The sequence below is a fragment of the Zootoca vivipara genome, chromosome 4, assembly GCF_963506605.1.
Source record: "Zootoca vivipara chromosome 4, rZooViv1.1, whole genome shotgun sequence".
NCBI lineage: Eukaryota > Metazoa > Chordata > Lepidosauria > Squamata > Lacertidae > Zootoca > Zootoca vivipara.
Window position 1 is genome coordinate 5922548 of NC_083279.1, and position 19500 is coordinate 5942047.

Sequence of the window (19500 nt, forward strand, 5' to 3'; positions counted from 1 at the left end):
CCAGGTGGAACAGCTCTGTCTTGAAGGCCCTGCGGAAAGATGACAAATCCCACAGGGCCCTGGTCTCCTGTGAAAGAGTGTTCCACCAAGTTGGGGCCAATACTGAAAAGGCCCTGGCCCTAGTAGAGGCCAATCTAGCCAATTTATGGCTTGGGATCTCCAGAGTATTGTTGTTTGTGGACCTTAAGTTCCTCCGCGGGGCATACCAGGAGAGGCGGTCCCATAGTACGAGGGTCCCAAGCCGCATAGGGCTTTAAAGGTCAAAACCAGAACCTTAAACCTGATCCTGTACTTCACCGGGAGCCAGTGCAGCTGGTAAAGCACTGGATGAATGTGATCCCACGGCCGGGACCCCGTAAGGAGCCTCGCTGCTGCATTCTGCACCCGCTGGAGTTTCTGGGTCAGCTTCAAGGGCAGCCCCGCGTAGAGTGAGTTACAATAATCAAGCCTAGAGGCAACCGTCGCATGGATCATTGTGGCCAGATCAGGGCGAGAGAGGTAAGGGACCAACTGCTTGATACGGAGGAGATGGAAAAATGCCACCTTAGCTGTGGCTGCAACCTGCATGGAAAAGGAGGCGTCGAAGGTTACGCCCAGACTCTTGACAGAAGGCGCTGGCACTAATTGAGCCCCTGCAAGAGATGGGAGTTAGCCCCCCAACAGGTAAGACAAATGTGGAGGAATGTTAAGAGAAACAAAAAAAATGTTTTGATAAGATGTTGGCGGATATTCTCAGGCTGGTTTCACATATTCACAACCCTTCTCTTCCTCTCTTGTTTTTGCTTTATTTACCACCACAACCAGCCCCCCCCCCAAAAAAAGTATTTGCTTGGCTTTACTGTGTTACATTGCATCAAACTACTTGGGTGTTTTAGAAGCATGTATGATGGTGCAGCTGGATCTGAGCACATGGCAGAGCCCTGGAATATTTTCCTCATCCTAAAATTTAAATATATTTAACAGTTGTGAATATAATTGTGGTGGTGAATATAATTGGAATACTGTATAATATATGTAACATAATGATTAGTGTTGGACAAGAGTTGGAGAGACCAAGGCTCAAATCCTCTCTCAACATTAAGCTCACTAGGGAACCAGTCGCTATTTCTCCTCCTAATCTATTTCACAAAGATGCTGTGAGGAGGCTGAGAACCATGTAGAACTTCCTGAACTCCTTTGAGGAAGGCTGGATATACTGTAAATGACATGAAAAACCACACTACCATTTATTGATTAACTTCCTATAATAAAAAAATAAAATATCGTCAATGTAACTCTATTTCCCCCAAAATGGGGTGGGGTTGGGGGGAGAATAAATAAACTAAAGGTAGCAACTATAAAATATGGAGGATTTTCCATACTCTTAATAGAAAATGATTCTTTAAGCCACCCAAACTTACTGTATTTTCTGGTTTGGACAAATTTGTTGGTAGATAAACACCAACGCAGTCTCATGCTTGAAAAGTTTTGAATGTAATTGACTGTCAGTGATATGATGATTTATAAAGCAATCTGCTGCTATGTCTGCTGCTGGAGATAACTCTAATTTGCTTCCATTGTATTAGATATTATGAACTTGACAATCACACTCAATTTTCCAGTTGGGCTTTTATTCAGGTTAATGGGACACATAAAAGCTATTTTCCATTATTTTCTACCCAGCTTCCAAAAAAACAAGTGGGGCAATATCATATCTAAATTTCTACACTTGCTTGCCTTCAGTGACAGAGGGAGTAATCCTTCTAGGGTTGCCATATTTCGAAGAGCAAAAAAGAGGACACATGGGGTTGGGGGAGGGGACAGACACAAACTATACAAAAACAAGGACTTGGTCCTTTCCTGCAACATGCAAAATTCAGCATGTATATGTTTTGCACTTGGTTGTCTAGTACTGCATCTGCAACATTGAAAAGTAGCCCACTCCCACACCCCTGGACATTTTGGCAAATTCAAAAAATTCATCCAGACAGAAAAAGAGGACATGTCCTGGAAAATGAGAACAAGTGGCAACCCTACCATTACACAAGAAGCTGGTGTAAAGCACACCAGCACAAGTTAAGCCAGTGTAAAGTTATATCAGATCCAAACTTCGTCCACTAAGCCAGGCAGACAGAAAAGAAGCATTTAAAATAATGTTTTGAGTTGTACCACCCTGTTTACTTAGGCCAGGTTGCCAAGCTGAATAAGCCGAGGATCCAGTCTAAATATCCACTCTCTGGTGACTCCTCTTCAGCGCTTTCACTGGGTTAAGATCAGCCAGTTTCAACTCACACTCATAGAAACGTAGAGTTGGGAGGGATCCCAAAGGGTCATCCGGTCCAACCTCCTGCAATGCAGGAATCTCAATACACAGTCCCCCAGCCCATCTGATTTGAAACTGTACCAAATCCTGCTTAGCTTTGCAAATGTGTTAACAGTTTTATCAGCTGGCTGGGTCCAGGCTGAGCTAGAAGAGATATGTCACTATATAGTCAACAGGGCTGTGGATGTGGGAGCCTGTGCTGGGAATCTCCCAGCTAAGTCAGAGATCTACAGGGGAGAGAAACCCACCCACACCTCCCACTCAGGTCACTGTAAACTGGCAAGACTGTGCTCAAGGCAAAAGCTCCAATATAGATCTCTTCTCCCCTGTCCCCCTGCCCCCATATTTAGGATTGCAAAAATGGAAAGCGTGATGCTGGTGGTCAGCAAAAGAGGTTTAAAGACTGTCTCAAGGCAAATCTTTAAAAAATGTAGTATAAACACTGACAACTGGGAAACACTGGCCTGTGAGCACTCCAGTTGGAGAACAGCCTTTACCAAAGGTGTTATGGGCTTTGAAGACCCTTGAACTCAGGACGCTTGCTAAATCCACACCATGATTAACTCCCACCTGGAAACCAATGTCCTCCAGAATTGGCCTCCACAGTCACTTACAGACTGAATGTTAAAACCGTGTTTATGGAAGACAATCTTACTCGGCTACGAGTGATAGAAGAAGAAGAAGAAGAAGAAGAAGAAGAAGAAGAAGAAGAAGAAGAAGAAGAAGAAGAAGAAGAAGCCATTTGCCCATCCCTACTTGCATTCAAGTGGGGGAAAGGCACAGAATGTACCAGTTTCACAATGGCCCAGACACTGATAACTAATATCTGATAAATGAAACTGATTAAAAAATGAAACAAATGGAATAGAATATATTTCCCCTGAAATTTGCAGACTAAAACAGTACATTGAAACAGAAATAGTTATCATATTGCAGTGCAGTCCCAGTGGGTGCCTTCGGCAAGGCTGTCACATTTGTGTTGCAAGGCTTCACTTTTCAACAATTCACAACTTGCCACTTCAATATCATCACTTTAAATGCCTGGTGCCACCTTGGCAGCAGCAGCAGCATATGTGTGTGTGTGTGTGTGTGTGTGTGTGTGTGTGTGTGTGGCATTTGTACAACTAATTTTTCTCCTCTCCTTACGTATTTGAGGAGGAAGACTATCCTCTGCTGATGTTGCATTTTCAGCCTGGGATCTAAGTAAGCATCATTGCCAGCTTACTTCTCCCAGTAGGAACCCGTTTTTGAGTAAGGATTACCTTGAACAGGTTTCAGCAGATTAGGCAAGCTATAAAAGGCAGCTCTGCTCATAAACAAAACAGTAGGCAGTGATAGTGATGGCAGATACAAACAGAGACATCAGCAGTAACTAGCATATATTTAAACCAGCATGAGTTTCAATAGTTTTCTGCTCTTCTAATTTGCTTTGTGACCCTTGTAAATCCTTAGATGCATGAAAGGTGGCCCCTGAACTCTTCCAGGAGAGATCAGCTACAGACTTCATAAATGTAGGCCATGCTTTGTTTTTCTGCCGTGGTTAGCACTGAAAATTAATGCTACGGTCATGAGTTAAATGCCCAAGCTGCCTATTATGGTCTTAAGGGGATACAAAGTGGTTATGGAAGCAATTTGAAACAATAAACCTGAAATCAAATGTTAAAAAATGGTGCAGGAGAGTCAGGCAGAGTCGCATGGTGTACATTGCACTACTTCAGGCTGCAGGCAGAAGAACACGTATTGGAATCCAACCCATATGAAGAACACAGAGCACAAAGGAGAATAGCATGTTAGTCTCCGTGGTTTGGGATACAGAATGTCACACTCAGAATTCAAATGTTTAGAAAGGGGCTGTTGAATCTTCAATTTTTATTCACAGGTCATTGTGACTGAATAGTGTGTGTGTGTGTGTGTGTGTGTGTGTGTGTGTGTTTATGCACATCATATTTGAATGAATCATGAATTGTAGGGTGAAGTGGGGGGGGGGATTTTGGGCTTGCCAAATTGCTACAGCTGTGCCTTTATAGGAAAACCACTGCAGCTATTGTTACAAAAGGAAGAATCCATGTCCTCAGAAGGCAAATATCACCCCATTCTGCCAAATTTAATTCCATTGTGCCAAAAATAAAAAGTAATTGTTAAAATGTATACGGTAGCCTATATAACTTTGAAGCTACTCAATACAAAAGCCCCAGTACCTATCTATTAGTGATCTTTTAATAATTATTATTGCAAAAAGTATACACTGCAAAGATTAAAAAAATATGCTAACAAACAGCATCAAACCAACAGAAACATTATACCCATAAAAATTGCATTCTTTATTGCAAATTGGTATATCAAATTATTACATAGTATTCAGCCATTTTCGCCCACCCAATAGATAAAGGGGCAGGGAATGAAGTCAATTTAAATGGTCCCCAGGCCTATTTGGGCAGCCTACGAAGCACTTTTGAGCAAAATGGGTTGTTTTGTGAAATGCTGAACTGGACTCTAAAAATACACACCAGTGTGTGTGTGTGGTGTGTGTGTGTGTGTGCCAACCAATTGTGTCTTGGGAGTCATTTCTCTACAGCTGCTATTCAGAATTTCCAGAGCAATCTTACGCATCTCAAGTCTCAAGTAACAACAAAAACCTACCCACACCTACTCAGAAGTAAGTCCCACTTGCTTCTAGGTAGGTTTTCATAGGATTACAGCCTCAAGTCACCACTGGATATTAAGTTTTTAAGAGAAAAAAATAATAGAATCCTATCACTCAATGCAACACTTCTACTCATATGAAAGCATTAGGGGTCACTACAGAATCCCATTTGCAAGAGGTAGTCAACACGAATGCAAAAATTCATATTGATTTGCCTGAACTCTCTAATGTATAGCTATAGATTGATTCTGGATACCTGGATAGTCTGCTTTCTTCACCGATATGGATTCTATTAGAACCATATGCATGTGAGGTGAAAGCAAATTGCAAAGGAATATTGCAAGCATAAAAAAAACCAAGGCTAAAAACTCTTGTGCTTGTCTGCAAATTTGTGAAGCCATTAAAGCTGACATGAAGCCATTCCCAAGATGCACTGCCTTTATGTTAAAATTGAATCAGTTTTGCATGTTAAATTAGTGGGTTTTTTTCTTAATTCCTTTGCTTGCTTCAGAGACCAAGGTAACTACCAGAGTTAAGCAACCAAAATGCACATGGTACAACTCAGCAAATAATGGCAAAAGCAGAAAGTATACACACACACACACACACAGAGAGAGAGAGAGAGAGAGAGAGAGAGAGAGAGAGAGAGAGAGAGAGAGAGAGATGTTAAGCACAGAGTGTAGGTAATATAAGGTTTAAAATATTACATATATATGATAAATTCACTCTGTGCATTTGTGTTCCTGTGTTATGCCTGCTTTCATATGTGTGTGATGATATAGTGGTTGCACCCAGTCAACACAGCAGTGTTTTATATAGAGTTCAATGAACTTCACACATATGTTTGTTTGTATTCCTTCAATAACCCAGAAGGGTCAGTATTGTTTTTAGTGCAGATGGGGTTGGGGGCTTATCTTATCATAATGTGTGGCTTATCTACAACCATTTAGGGAGGCAGAGCTGAGATTTGTGCCAGGGCCAAATTTTGAACCAGGGACTTCATAATTTGTAGTTCATTCTCCTAGCTGCACTAGCTGAAGTCACTGCAACAAATCCTACTAGCGCAATGGGGGTTTCCCACCTCTCCTACCCTGTGTGCCCTCACATTGGCTCTGGTTGGTAGGGAAAACCCCTATACATAAGAGCACATGGAGGGAGGAGAGGGGAACAGTGTTTTACACACACACACACACACACACAGTATATATATATGAGATAATCACCAAAAATAGAATGTCTAGGGACCATTTTTTTTTCTTTTTTGCGGTGGGGTTATTATTATTACTATTACTATTAATTTAATTTCTATACCACTTTATATTGTGACAAAAAAATCTCTCAACAACATATTAAAACATCAAATAAAACAATCCAGAATAAAACAAATTCTAGCTTCAAGTAAAATATTCCAGATCTTTCTCTAAGTGACATTTTGCTTTCCCCGTATTTATTTGCCTACTTAATTGATATAGCTGCCCCACAACAGAAGGACTCTAGTCAGCCAGTATGGTGTTGTTAGTGTCAGGTGAAGACCTGGGAGATCAGGGTTCAAATCCCCACTCAGTCATGAAGTTCACTGAGTGACTTTGGGCCAGTCACAACCTCTTAATCTCATTGTAGGGATTAATTGGGGGGGAGGGTTTGAACCATGTATTCCTTGGGGGAAAAGGTGGGATATAAATGCAATGAATAAGCTCTTCTGCTTACCTGCTGAAGAAAGCTGGAGGGGCCAGATGGAGATGTCAGTTGCCAGCCTGGCAGCCAGAGATCTCCATGTGGTTACAATTGGACCCACACCAGTTGCAAAACACACCTACTGCCTGGGGAAATTCAAACACTGGGGGGGGGGGGAGGTTCTACCTGGCAAGCACAAATATACAGACAAAACAATCATAATGATGTGATGCTAAATTCCTCCCAATAATAATATTGGGTCGAATTCAATGTCACACTAATGCAATTGTATTATGAAGCATCCCTAGCTAGATGTTTCTGTGGCAACACATCCATCCATTTGACCAGCTCTTTAGATATGTAAAATGGATGCTTATCAGTCTTCCAAGGACCATTGTTTAATTTAAGTAGGCCATTCAGTCCATTCTTAATCTGATGCAATCTCTCAGAACACTGAAGTAATATGGGCCCTTCCATATTATTCCAATCGTAAAAATAGTCATACTATCTAGTGCAGGGGTCTGCAACCTGTGGCTCCGGAGCCGCATGTGGCTCTTTTACACCTTTGCTGTGGCTCCGGAGCGGATACGAGGGGAGGAGGCGTCCTGAGCCATGCGGCGGCGCCCGCCGTGCCCGCCAGACACTCGCGCGGTGCCCACCGCCGCTGGAGCACACAGCGGCGGGGGCGCGCTGTGCGCCTGCGCCCCACACGGCGCCCACCGGAGTCCACAACTCCGCTGTGCGCGTGCGCTGTGCAAAAAGGACGCAAGGTGATGTTAGCAGCCCGGGGAGCGTGGTCGGCCCCCTCCCTGCATCAGCCCCTCCCCGCCGCATTTCTGCAGCCAATAGGCTCACGGGGGGCGGGGGCGGAGTTATTTATTTTTTAAAATGGGTGCGCTTCTTCTCGCCCAGCAGCAGAAAAGGCTTGCGGGCTCGGAGCGCGTGTTTGCTGCTGCTGCTCCTGCCTGCGGCCTGCCTGTGGCCTCCTGCCGGCCTGGTCAGGAGATTGAGGTAGATGTATTAATCAATGGGTTGATTCAATATGAGGAAATTTTATAAGTTCACTTGATGGGAGCAACACACATGAAACCATACAGGTGTCCTAATAAGGGAGTCAGAGTTTTGCCCATTCCCAGTAATCAAGGCAGCCCAAACTCAAAGTTATTTTTATAGTGACGAGGATGACATTGGGCCCTCATTATTAATTATTATTTACACCAGGCACTGATTATGATTTATGGTACACTGGGGCCCTGATTAATTTTCTATGGCATTTTGGGGCATTTATTATTGGGCATAGCAAATTTTGCTATGGGGCCCTCTGATTTCTAATTACGTCCCTGTTTTGCGGCTCCCAGTTTATTTTTTTTCTTCGGAAACGGGTCCAAGTGGCTCTTTTTGTCTTAAAGGTTGCAGACCCCTGATCTAGTGTATTAATTTGATAGAGGATAGAATTCTGCCCCAACTGGGAGCCAGGCTGGGACCATGAAATCCATACTGGGCAAATCCGATTCCAGAATTGACACAGATTGAACAGTTTTTTCAGAAGTTACTCTCCAGTCCATCCAGAAATACATGGAAGCAAATCCAGGACTAATAAAATCATATTATTAACAGTATATATTATCAGCTTATGGTTTATTCAATTCAAATAGCAGATTGAATAAGGCACCGCCTATGTAAGACAACTGTACTGTGTGGGTGACCAAGTCCACAGAAGAGCTATTTTAAATCTTTGTTTTGTACTTCTTTAGTATATGAAAATGTACTTTCTCCATTCATTTGCCTAACTGTGCAGCTCTTTAGCATTTTTGGCCAAGGCCGCTTGAAGGTACACTTAATCAGAGTCTGAAATAAGGACCTTGGGCTTTCTTGTACTTTCCCACTGAGCTATGGTCTCTGTCACATAAACAGTGAGTGACAATGAGGGCCACATTCCATTTGATATAGCCCCACATTGCCTGGATGTGCATGTGAATTCAGCAATCACTTGGAAAGAGCCAACTGTAAGATTCCTCTGCATTCAGTTAGAACTATGCACAGGGATGGAAAGATGGCAGGAAAGATCCATATGATTGTGGTTTCAAGACTAGTGGCTAGTGCAGTGTTTCCCAACCAGTGTGCCTCCAGATGTTTTGGGACTACAACTCCCATCATCCCTAGCTAGCAAGACCAGTGGTCAGGAATGATGGGAGTTGTAGTCCCAAAACATCTGGAGGCACACTGGTTGGGAAACACTGGGCTACTGTAAGTAAAGCTACCATTTATGCCACCTACCGATCTCAGAGATCTGAGCCATATAGGGAAAGGAGTATAAGATCTAGATAACGCTGAATGCACAGCGGTCATGCAAGACGCTACAAGGAGCATTATACTGCTGCTGATCTGTGGTTATGGACTCCCTTCTGGAATTGGACACATGGGATTTATTCACGTTGCGCCTATTGATCTACTCTAATCCCACTGAATTTACTAGGCTTTTCTATTACCGCCACCACATTTTTCTGTTTACAATCATTAAAAAATGTAAATTAACCACGCAAGTAATTTCTATCTTATACTGAACAAAGATTGCTGTTAAACTAGGAAGGGGAATCATATCATATGATATGTGCTGGGAGCAGACCTTAAGTCAGATCTCCCATTCCATGGCTGCGCCAAAAAGGGTCAAAGCTACAATTGCCACCAAAATTTCATCTACTGTAAAGTGAAAATTGAAGCCACTTTGGGGATAGCTAGTGCTTTTCTTTTTAGGGTACTCAAGGGGACACAGTGCTGTCTTGCCTCCCCCCCCCCATGTTAAAAGTGTGTCATTTCCTTTAACAACTTCATGGTGAGTACTGGCACCTCCCCCCCCCAAAAAAAGTACTGTAGATAGCTCTTTAGACAAAACATTTGAGAAATTGTGTTGGAAATGAAAAGTTTAGATATGTCTAACGGCATTTCTAAGATGGGACACATACTTCCCTAGCTTGTCATATGGTGTCACTTGGAAGAGGAATTAAAAGTGAAAGTGCAGATTCCTTCTCAGGTGGAGAATCTGAGAACTTATAACGGAAGCCCAAGGCGATTTGGCAAGACTCGCAGAATTTCTTAGGGGAGTTTCACAAATCCCTCAACAAAGCTGATGTCAAAGGGTCCCTTTATCCTGCAACAGATGCTGTCAGAGCCTTGAAAGAAGAGTGGGAGTGGGAATGGATCTGCTGGTGAAGAGTGGTGCATTCCTTGCTTAATTGCTAGAACAACTGTGCGAGTACAACACAATTTGTGAATGAGTTGAGGAGTTACTGTGGACGCCCACAGGGTGCTGAATTTGGATTTTGTTTTACATACAGTATCAGTGTGGACTGAACATAGGTAACAAACTAGCTTTCATCAGACTAGCTTGCACATCTTAGCTGGACTCACAAGATTGGGATGGTCATTAAAACATACGCAGAGACATCACCTTGCCGACAAAGGTCCGTATAGTTAAAGCTATGGTTTTCCCAGTAGTGATGTATGGAAGTGAGAGCTGGACCATAAAGAAGGCTGATCGCCGAAGAATTGATGCTTTTGAATTATGGTGCTGGAGGAGACTCTTGAGAGTCCCATGGACTGCAAGAAGATCAAACCTATCCATTCTTAAGGAAATCAGCCCTGAGTGCTCCCTGGAAGGACAGATCGTGAAGCTGAGGCTCCAATACTTTGGCCGCCTCATGAGAAGAGAAGAATCCTTGGAAAAGACCCTGATGTTGGGAAAGATTGAGGGCACTAGGAGAAGGGGACGACAGAGGACAAGATGGTTGGACAGTGTTCTCGAAGCTACGAACATGAGTTTGACCAAACTGCGGGAGGCAGTGCAAGACAGGAGTGCCTGGCGTGCTATGGTCCATGGGGTCACGAAGAGTCGGACACGACTAAACGACTAAACAACAACAAAAATCTAGATTTACAGGTCTACTGGCTGTAACCAAAGGAACAGAAATGAGAACAGGAATAGTATAGGTTTGTGTTAGATAGATAGATAAACACAGTCAGACACATACAGGGTATCTGAAGAAGTGTGCATGCACACAAAAGCTCATGCCAATGACAAACTTAAAGTAGTTCGTCTCTAAGGTGCTACTGGAAGGAATTTTTTTGATTTTGTTTCAACATATAGGGAGAGATTTGCAACATATTTTTCTAGCACCCTTGATTTGGTGACTGCAAATGTGTGTATGAACATGTATCTTACATATACTGTACAGTATATGTATTCACAGAAAAGCTGGTGGTGGATTATTAGCAATACTGTTCTGGGGATCTTTACTGCAGACAATTGTGCTTACAGACACGGTTGCACTGGCTGTTATTACCTTGCTTATTTTAGGAAATTAAAAACAATCAATATTAGGGTCCTTGCTCCAGAGAGCTGGAAATAACCACACTATACTTGCAATAGCATTATTTATTTATTTTTTAAAAAAAGATTAAAATGCAAGAGCATGTCAATACGCAATGATTTAAAAGCAACAATACAGGTTTGTGGCTTGAAATGTCACTATAGAAACTTGATGAATTAAAAGGTTTAATGATGCATTACGCAGGATACCTGACCTGTGTAATACATTATTTGACCATATGTTTAATAACTATGTAGGGTGGGCGGGGGGGAGAGTCTACATGCAAATAATTGTCAAATGTGGAGTTGTGAAGCAGTCTTCCTGACTCACTTTTGCTATAAGAGAAACTGAAAGAATTAGGAAGGGGAAAGTTACATGCAAAGTAGTAGTCTTTCCTATCTTGTGAAAGTCACAGAAGGCTGTGATCATGGCAGGGAAGTAGTAGGAAAAAGCTGAGATGTCTGTCTGGTGACAGAGGGAAATTAAAAATAAAAAGGGTTTTGATGGGTGCCTTTCTGTTGAGGAGTCACAAACATAGCTGCCAAGTCTCCCGTTTTCCCCGGGAAATCCCCGTTTTTCCAGCTGTTCCTAGCTGAAAAAACGAAATTTTTTGTTTTTCCCCGGTTTATTCTGGCGCGGTGGCCATTTTGGAACTGAGCGGAGCATGCTCAGAAGCAACTTTTGATGCTGCTCTGCCCAGTTCCAAAATGGCTGCAGTGCGACTTCTGGTGCGGTGGCCATTTTAGAACTGGGCAAAGCAGCATCAAAAGTCACTTCTGAGCATGCTCCGCCCAGTTTCAAAATGGTGGCAGAGCTACTTCCGGTCTGCTACTTCCACCCGGTCCCTTATTTCTCCGACAGCAACTTGGCAGGTATGGTCACAAATACTCCTGAAGCAAAATAACAATATCCGCCCTCCCATCCTCCGCAGGTGGGCGGGGTTTGCGGCACATTATCAGCAGATCAGTTGTGTGAAACAGGCTCCTGGCATGATCACAAAGAAGTGAATAAACTCAAGATGCAATGTGAATTCAGTTACAGGAATTCTTTTGCCCTGAATGTGAAAAAGTTTTCCCTCACAAGGAATCCAAACTTCAACGTAATTGTCATTACATAACAAAAGATGCGGGTAGACTAGCTCATGCTGAGTCAATTACGTGTCGGGTCACATGGCTAAAGCCAACTCATCCATTCAAATCTATTTTAAATAATAATAATTGTCACAGTGGCCGGAGTGGGCTACTTCAGAGTAACGACGCTACGCAGCTCTGCATTTTATTCTTTTATTGGTGCTGCGTATTTACAGTGCTGAAGTCATTGCTATTTACACGGAGTGATGTGGTCAGTCGGTTCCAGAACCTCCGAATGGCTTTTGGCGCGTCTTTCTCCAACACAAAAGCTTTGGCAGACCCATCCTCTTTCCCCTCCTCTTTCTGCGTAATTCCGGAGTTGGGGGGATGGGTCTCCCCCCCTTATTCGCCCCTTCCTGTCCCACCTGGGACCCTGGCTCCTCTACCTTGCCTGAGCCTCGGACACGACTTCCTGCTTCCCCATTGGAATCGGAACTCTCTCTGCTTTCCCCTGTGCTCGGGGATGGGCTTGAACTCAGGAGGGGAGGGACTTCGCGATATCCCCTGTCCCTCACATCCACCCCCCCAAGCTCTCCTTCACCCCTCCCCAGGTCCCCCCCAGGTGTCGGTGACGACTGGAAGCCTAAGAACTCAGTGCTTTCCGAGCCCGTTGGTGTGAACACCTCCCCCCAGTCCTGCGAGCCCCCCCCCTTCCGCCTGGGAGGACGGGAATCCCAAAAAGTCCGTGGCGTCAGAGCTGGTAGGGGTAAAAATGTTCTGCCAATCTGCTCCTTCCTCTGACTGGGTGGATCTCGGTGACACCCATACCTCATCCTCTGGTTCCTCAAACTCCGCTTCCCAGCGCCATGGTGAACTGCTCTCCCGTGCTTCCTCCCCCTCCCCTCCCTTTCCATGTGCCAGGGCTTGGGTCTATGGGGAAAGAGGGCGTGAAATTCTTCTACCAGGAATTCCTCCTGTATCTGAGTGGCTGGGACCCATTCATTCTGGGACGGTGGAGCATCCTCCCATGCCATGAGGTACTCCAGGCCCCCCACCCCCCTCCTTGAGTCCAGGATGGCCGTGGCCTCATTGAGTTGCTCCCTGCCTTCTCTCTCCCCCCCTCCCTCAGGGGTTTGTTCGCTGCCTCGGAGCCTGCTGCTTTCCCTGTACGGCGACAGCAGCGATCTATGAAACACTGGGTGCACCCTCATGTCCTCCGGCAGTGCCAGCCTGTATGCCACCGGGTTGACCTGTTGCGTGACCGTGAAGGGGCCCAACCTTCTGGGCGCCAGCTTTTTGCACCTCCCTCTGATGGGAAGGCCCTCCGAGGACAACCAAACTTTGTCCCCCACCCTAATGACCTCCCCCGGTCGCCTGTGGCGATCTGCCCCCTTCTTGTACGCTTCCTTGGCTCTCTCCAAGTGTTCTCTAAGCTGCTGGTGCACCGTCTCCAGTTCCTCTGCCCAATCCTCAGCCTGTGGGCCCTCCTCCTCCTCCTCCCCCTCCCTCTCTGGGAAAGATCTGAGGTCGCGCCCGTAATTGGCCTTAAAGGGCGACACCCCTGTGGAGACGTGCACCGCATTGTTGTAGGCAAATTCTGCCAGTGGCAGGCGATCCACCCAGTCCGTTTGCCGCTGGCTGACGTAGCATCTCAGGTACTGCTGCAGAATGGCGTTGACCCTCTCCGCCTGTCCATTGGTCTGCGGGTGTCTAGCCGTCGACAAGCTGACCTCCACCTGCAGGAGGTTCATTAGCCGCCGCCAGAACCTGGAAACAAATTGGCGGCCACGATCCGAAATAACCCTTAAAGGTAATCCATGCAGTCTGAATACGTGATCCACAAACAGTTTGGCTGTCTCCTCTGCAGAGACCGCCCTGGCACACGGTATAAAGTGGCACATTTTGGACATGAGGTCCACCACCACCAACACTGCGGTCTTGCCCCTGGAAGAAGGCAGATCTGTGATGAAGTCCATAGACACCACTTCCCACGGCCTGTGTGGCGTGGCTAAGGGCTCCAGCAATCCCGGTGGCGCTGCTCTGACCACCTTTGCCCGCTGGCAGGTGTCACAGCCCCGTACATAGTCTCTAACATCTTCCCGCACCCCTGGCCACCAGAAGTGTCTCATGACTAGGTGAGCGGTTTTGTCCCTCCCAAAATGACCCGCCGTTGGGTTGTCGTGCATCTGCTTGAGGACCGTACGTCTAAGCTGGGTGGTGGGCAGGTACAGTGCACCCTTGTAGAAAAGCAGCCCCCTGCGTTCTGCAAAGTCTTTTGCCTGCTCCCCCCCCTCTCAGTTCTCTGAAGATGCGTTTGGCAAATTCATCCGCTGCCGTCAGTGCTGTGAGTTCCGCCTCGCTCACCACTGCTGCTCCGCAGGACCATGCTGACGGGGGGAAAATGTGTCTGGGTGCCGGTGGCGCCTCCTCCTCCATGTACTCTGGCTTGCGGGAGAGGGCATCCGCCCTGACATTCTGCTCTCCCGGGATGTAGTGTATGGAGAAGTTGAAGTTCGAGAAGAACTCTGCCCACCGTATCTGCCGCTGGTTGAGCACCCTGGCAGTTCTCCAGAACTCCAGGTTCTTGTGGTCTGTGCACACCTGGATGGGGTGCTTGGCGCCCACCAGGAAGTGTCGCCAGTGCTGGAACGCAGCGTGGATCGCAAGAAGTTCCCGATCAAACACCGTGTAGTTTCGCTCTGGCTGGGTCAACTTCCTGGAGAAGAAGGCACAGGGTCTCCACTCTCTGTTGGCGTCCAGTTGCAACAAAATGGCGCCCACAGCTTTATCAGAAGCATCTGTCTCCATGCGTAGGGGCGCGTCCTGAACCACGTGGAACAGGTTCTGGTCTGAGGCGAACACCCTCTTGAGGCTTTCGAACGCTGCTTGCGCCTCTGGTGTCCACCTGAACTTCTGCTTGCCTCTCAGGCAGTCAGTGATGGGAGCCGTAACGCGAGAGAAGTTCTTGATGAACTTCCTGTAGAAGTTGGCGAAGCCTAGTAGGCGTTGGGCATCTTTGCGCGTCCTGGGGCTGTGCCAGTCCAGGATGGCCTGCACCTTGTCCTTGTCCATCGCCAGCCCCTTGTCTGACAGCTTGTAGCCCAGGAAGTCCACCTCCTTGGTGTGAAACTTGCACTTCTCCAGCTTCACATACAGGTGGTTCTCCTTCAGGCGCTGCAACACCTCCCTGACATCTTTCACATGCTGCACTGGGTCATCGGAATAGATAAGGATGTCATCCAGGAAGACCAAGCATTTCCTGAAGAGGAGGGACCCCAGGACGTGGTGCATGAAGGCCTGGAAGCATGCTGAGCCCCCTTGCAACCCGAAGGGCATCACCAGATATTCAAAAGAGCCCAGAGGCGTGAACATCGTGGTTTTCCATTCATCGCCTTCCCGGATCCTGATTAAGTTGTACGCCCCCCTCAGGTCTAGCTTGGTGAAGATCTTGCCCCTGCGCGCTGCTGTCAACAGATCGTCCACTCTGGGCATGGGGAAAGCCACTGGCTCTGTCACTGAATTCAGCCGTCTAAAATCCACCACAAGACGGCGCTGTTGCGTGTCTTTCTTGTCCACCCAGAAGACTGGGCTGCCCCCTGCTGCCTTGCTTTCTCTGATGAACCCCCGCTTGAGGTTCTTGTCGATGAAAGCGCGCAGATCCTCCAGTTCCTGGTCTGACATGGCGTACAGCTTGGCTGGGGGTATAGTTGCCCCTGGCACCAGGTTGATCTGGCAGTCAAAAGGCCTGTGTGGGGGTAGGTGGTCGGACTCCGCTTCGCTGAAGACCTCCTGCAGGTCCCAGTATGGTTTGGGTATCGCCTCACCCCCTTTGACGTGCATGGTGGCCACCGTGGCTATTGGAGGCCCCTCCCCTGGTTGGTGCTGCATGCAATGTTCCAGGCAAAAGTCCGATCCAAAAGTGATGCATCTCTGGTGCCAACTGATGGAGGGGTCGTGGCGCGCCAGCCAGCTCATGCCCAAGACGATGGGGGGGTCTGAGATGGTGGTGACGTTGAATGCCAGTGTCTCTGAGTGCCTTCCCACCGTCATTTTCATGGGGGGGGGTTGATGAGTGATGGCCCCTCCCAGCAGCTCTCTGCCGTCAATGGTCGCCACGTGCAGAGGAAAATCCAGCTGCAGAAGCTGGATCTGGTGCTCTTCTGCAAAGTTTCTCGAGAAGAAGTTGGCAGATGCACCACTGTCAATTAAGGCGAGGACCGTCAGGGGATAGCCATTTGTGAGCGTGAGCGTCACTTCTAGAACCACTCCTGCTCTGGGAGGGGTGGGCTGGCTCTGCTCCTCTCTGTGCGGGTGGGTGGGCTGGGGCTGTTGTTTGCTGACTGTGCCTGGCTGCTGCCCCTTGTCTCCTGCAGCCAGGCTTTCCCGTTTCCCTGCTGTGGTGCTGCGTCAGTGGGGGAGGGCACAACCGTTCCCGCCTTTCCTTGCCACTCCCTGCGATGTGGGCAGTCTCTGACGAGATGCTGGGGGGAGTTGCAGAGAAAGCAATTCCCACCCCTTCCCTCCTTGCGTCTTGGCGCCGCTGGGGTTTGAAAAGCCCCCCCGCGCGCGCTATCAATCTGCATGGGTTCCTGGTCCTGGCTGGCCCCAGGCGTGGCTTGAAAGGGTTGTTGGGGGAGTGGCTTCTCCTGCGACCGTGGGAACCAAGCCCGCTTTGCGCGCATTGCTTGCTTGTCGCTCCACCGGGATTCCTGTCTCACCCCCACCGCCAGAGCCGCTTTGCTCAGCTGATCCATATTACTGGGCTTTGGACCTCTCGAGAGCTCATCCTTCACCTCCTCATGCAACCCCAAGTAGAACGCCGCTTGCATTGGGGGTGACTCCAGTTCCCACCCCAATCTGTGCACCAGCATGGTGAATTTCGCCCAATACGCGCGAACTGTCATATTTCCTTGGCGTAAATTATGAAGTTCCTCCTTAGTCTGGTCCATATGACTATCGGACGAATACATCGTTTTCAAACCTTCTAGAAATAGTTTGACATTCTTCATGCAAGGATTCTTTGTTGCGATTAACGGTCTTAGCCACTCCCTGGCTGCCCCGGTAAGGTGCTCCACAATAAACGCTACCCTGTGCTCATCATCAGGGAACTCATCGTGGTGCAGCTCAAGAGCATACACAATCTCAGTCTCAAAGCCCTGATATTCCCTCGGGTCTCCATTGAACTTGCTTACTAGGGTCCCGGCTCTCCTTCCTGGCAGCACTTGGACTTGGGGTGCCCCTCCCGCCTTGTTTTTCTCTGCATCCAGCTTGTTTTGGAGGTCTACCGCCACCGCCCTTAATTCCTGCTCTCTTTCCTGTAGCGCTCTCACCTGTTCCGCAAGTTGTAGCCGGTCGTCCTGGACCTTCTTAGTCTCTTCTTTAGCTGCCTTCAATTCCCCCTGCGCCTGCAGCGACAGCTGCTGCAGTTCTTGCTGGGCTTGCTCCGCGATCTGCCGCCATCTCTCCGCCTCTGACACGCTCATCCCGGCAACTCCAAAGTAGCCCAAAAAAGGATTCGGAGGTTGCTGTCACAGTGGCCGGAGTGGGCTACTTCAGAGTAACGACGCTACGCAGCTCTGCATTTTATTCTTTTATTGGTGCTGCGTATTTACAGTGCTGAAGTCATTGCTATTTACACGGAGTGATGTGGTCAGTCGGTTCCAGAACCTCCGAATGGCTTTTGGCGCGTCTTTCTCCAACACAAAAGCTTTGGCAGACCCATCCTCTTTCCCCTCCTCTTTCTGCGTAATTCCGGAGTTGGGGGGATGGGTCTCCCCCCCTTATTCGCCCCTTCCTGTCCCACCTGGGACCCTGGCTCCTCTACCTTGCCTGAGCCTCGGACACGACTTCCTGCTTCCCCATTGGAATCGGAACTCTCTCTGCTTTCCCCTGTGCTCGGGGATGGGCTTGAACTCAGGAGGGGAGGGACTTCGCGATATCCCCTGTCCCTCACAATAATGTTATTATTTACTGTATAGGATATAAGGTGACCTTTGTACTTGGTCCTTGGACCTTTTGGGAAGTGCAAAACGGGTACACAGTTCAAGTAAGGTGGGGGCACTCCTGTGGTTGGCACATTTTAAAACCATGATTTACACCACATGGACTTTCCCTTATTTACCCCAGTGATATTCTTACCACTCACAGCAAAGCCAAATCACACATACAGTTCAAGGGCATGTACAGAGTTCCAGCAGAACCAAGCTGATGCAGTCGGTGCAATTACTTTGCAATGGTCCCATTCATTTTAACAGCATTGTTCTGCAATAAGTAGGTTGTGGGTTTGATCCATAATGAAGCTTTCTGAGACCTATGCAAGCCAAAGCATACTGCAACTGGTTTGGCGGAGGAAAGATGAGAGAGTGGATTTTAAGAGATTGGGAACAGATGGAGATAAAAAGTATAAGATATTGATTTTCAGGCCGATGAAACAAGTACACATTTGGATCCAAACAATATCTGGTCTCATTCGGATTCTGCAAGCGCCAAACGTGCCAGGTGAAGCCACAATTTCTCTTTTGATAAGCTGTCCCCTCCTGCCACCATGAGATGAGCAAATTACTCCACCTGTCTCACTGATCCCCAGCATTCAGCTTGACAATGACAATGGCAGTGCACCTGTTAGTGTGATGGACAAGTGATTGGCAGTCTGGTATTTGCAGTCTTCTACAAGAAGCTGGCTATTATACAACAAAGCATGATGATGTAAGAGCCAGCATATAGGAAAGTTCAGCTAGATGCCAATTTAGGGTGGTGGAGGAGGAAAATTACACAGGTTCTCCCCCCCCCCCCATTGCAATAGTACTTGTAGTGCATTTGATTTTTCTGTTTTTGAAAGTTATGCTCTTTATTGTGAAAATATATTCACCCTGTTTACATAAGACTGCTCAGTGCATTTCCCCTCTTCCAGGATAAATGAGAAACTATTTGAAAAGCAACCACCATCAAATCTATATGCAAAGTGTAATTAAGACCAGCTTCGTCCAGTTCTGGGTGCCACAATTTAACAATGTGTTCAAACCAATTTGCCCCTACATGGGTAGACGAGTCTTAAAAGCCCTGGACACAGGCCCGGCTCTAGGGGTAGTCTCGGTGTCGGGGGTGTCGGCGTGATCTCCGCGCCACGGCGCCCGGCCAGCTAGAGACGGCGCTGCCTGGACATAAATTTTCACAGCCTCTAGGAGGCTTAGTTAGGTCAGAATTCGAATATACACTTCCAGAGTTAATGCTGAATATATTACTTCTGGTAAATGAGCCGCTGTAGCTACTAGAGGACCATGACAAGCTAGTCACGACTTAAAGCCAATGGTTTTCAATGAGAACTACAGTACGTCTAACCCTTTGTTTGCACTTACAGAAACTTGTATGTTTAGAGGGGAAATATTTCTCTACATGATGTTATCAATATGAAGTAAAACCCAATTCAAGTTTCAAGGAAGCGGA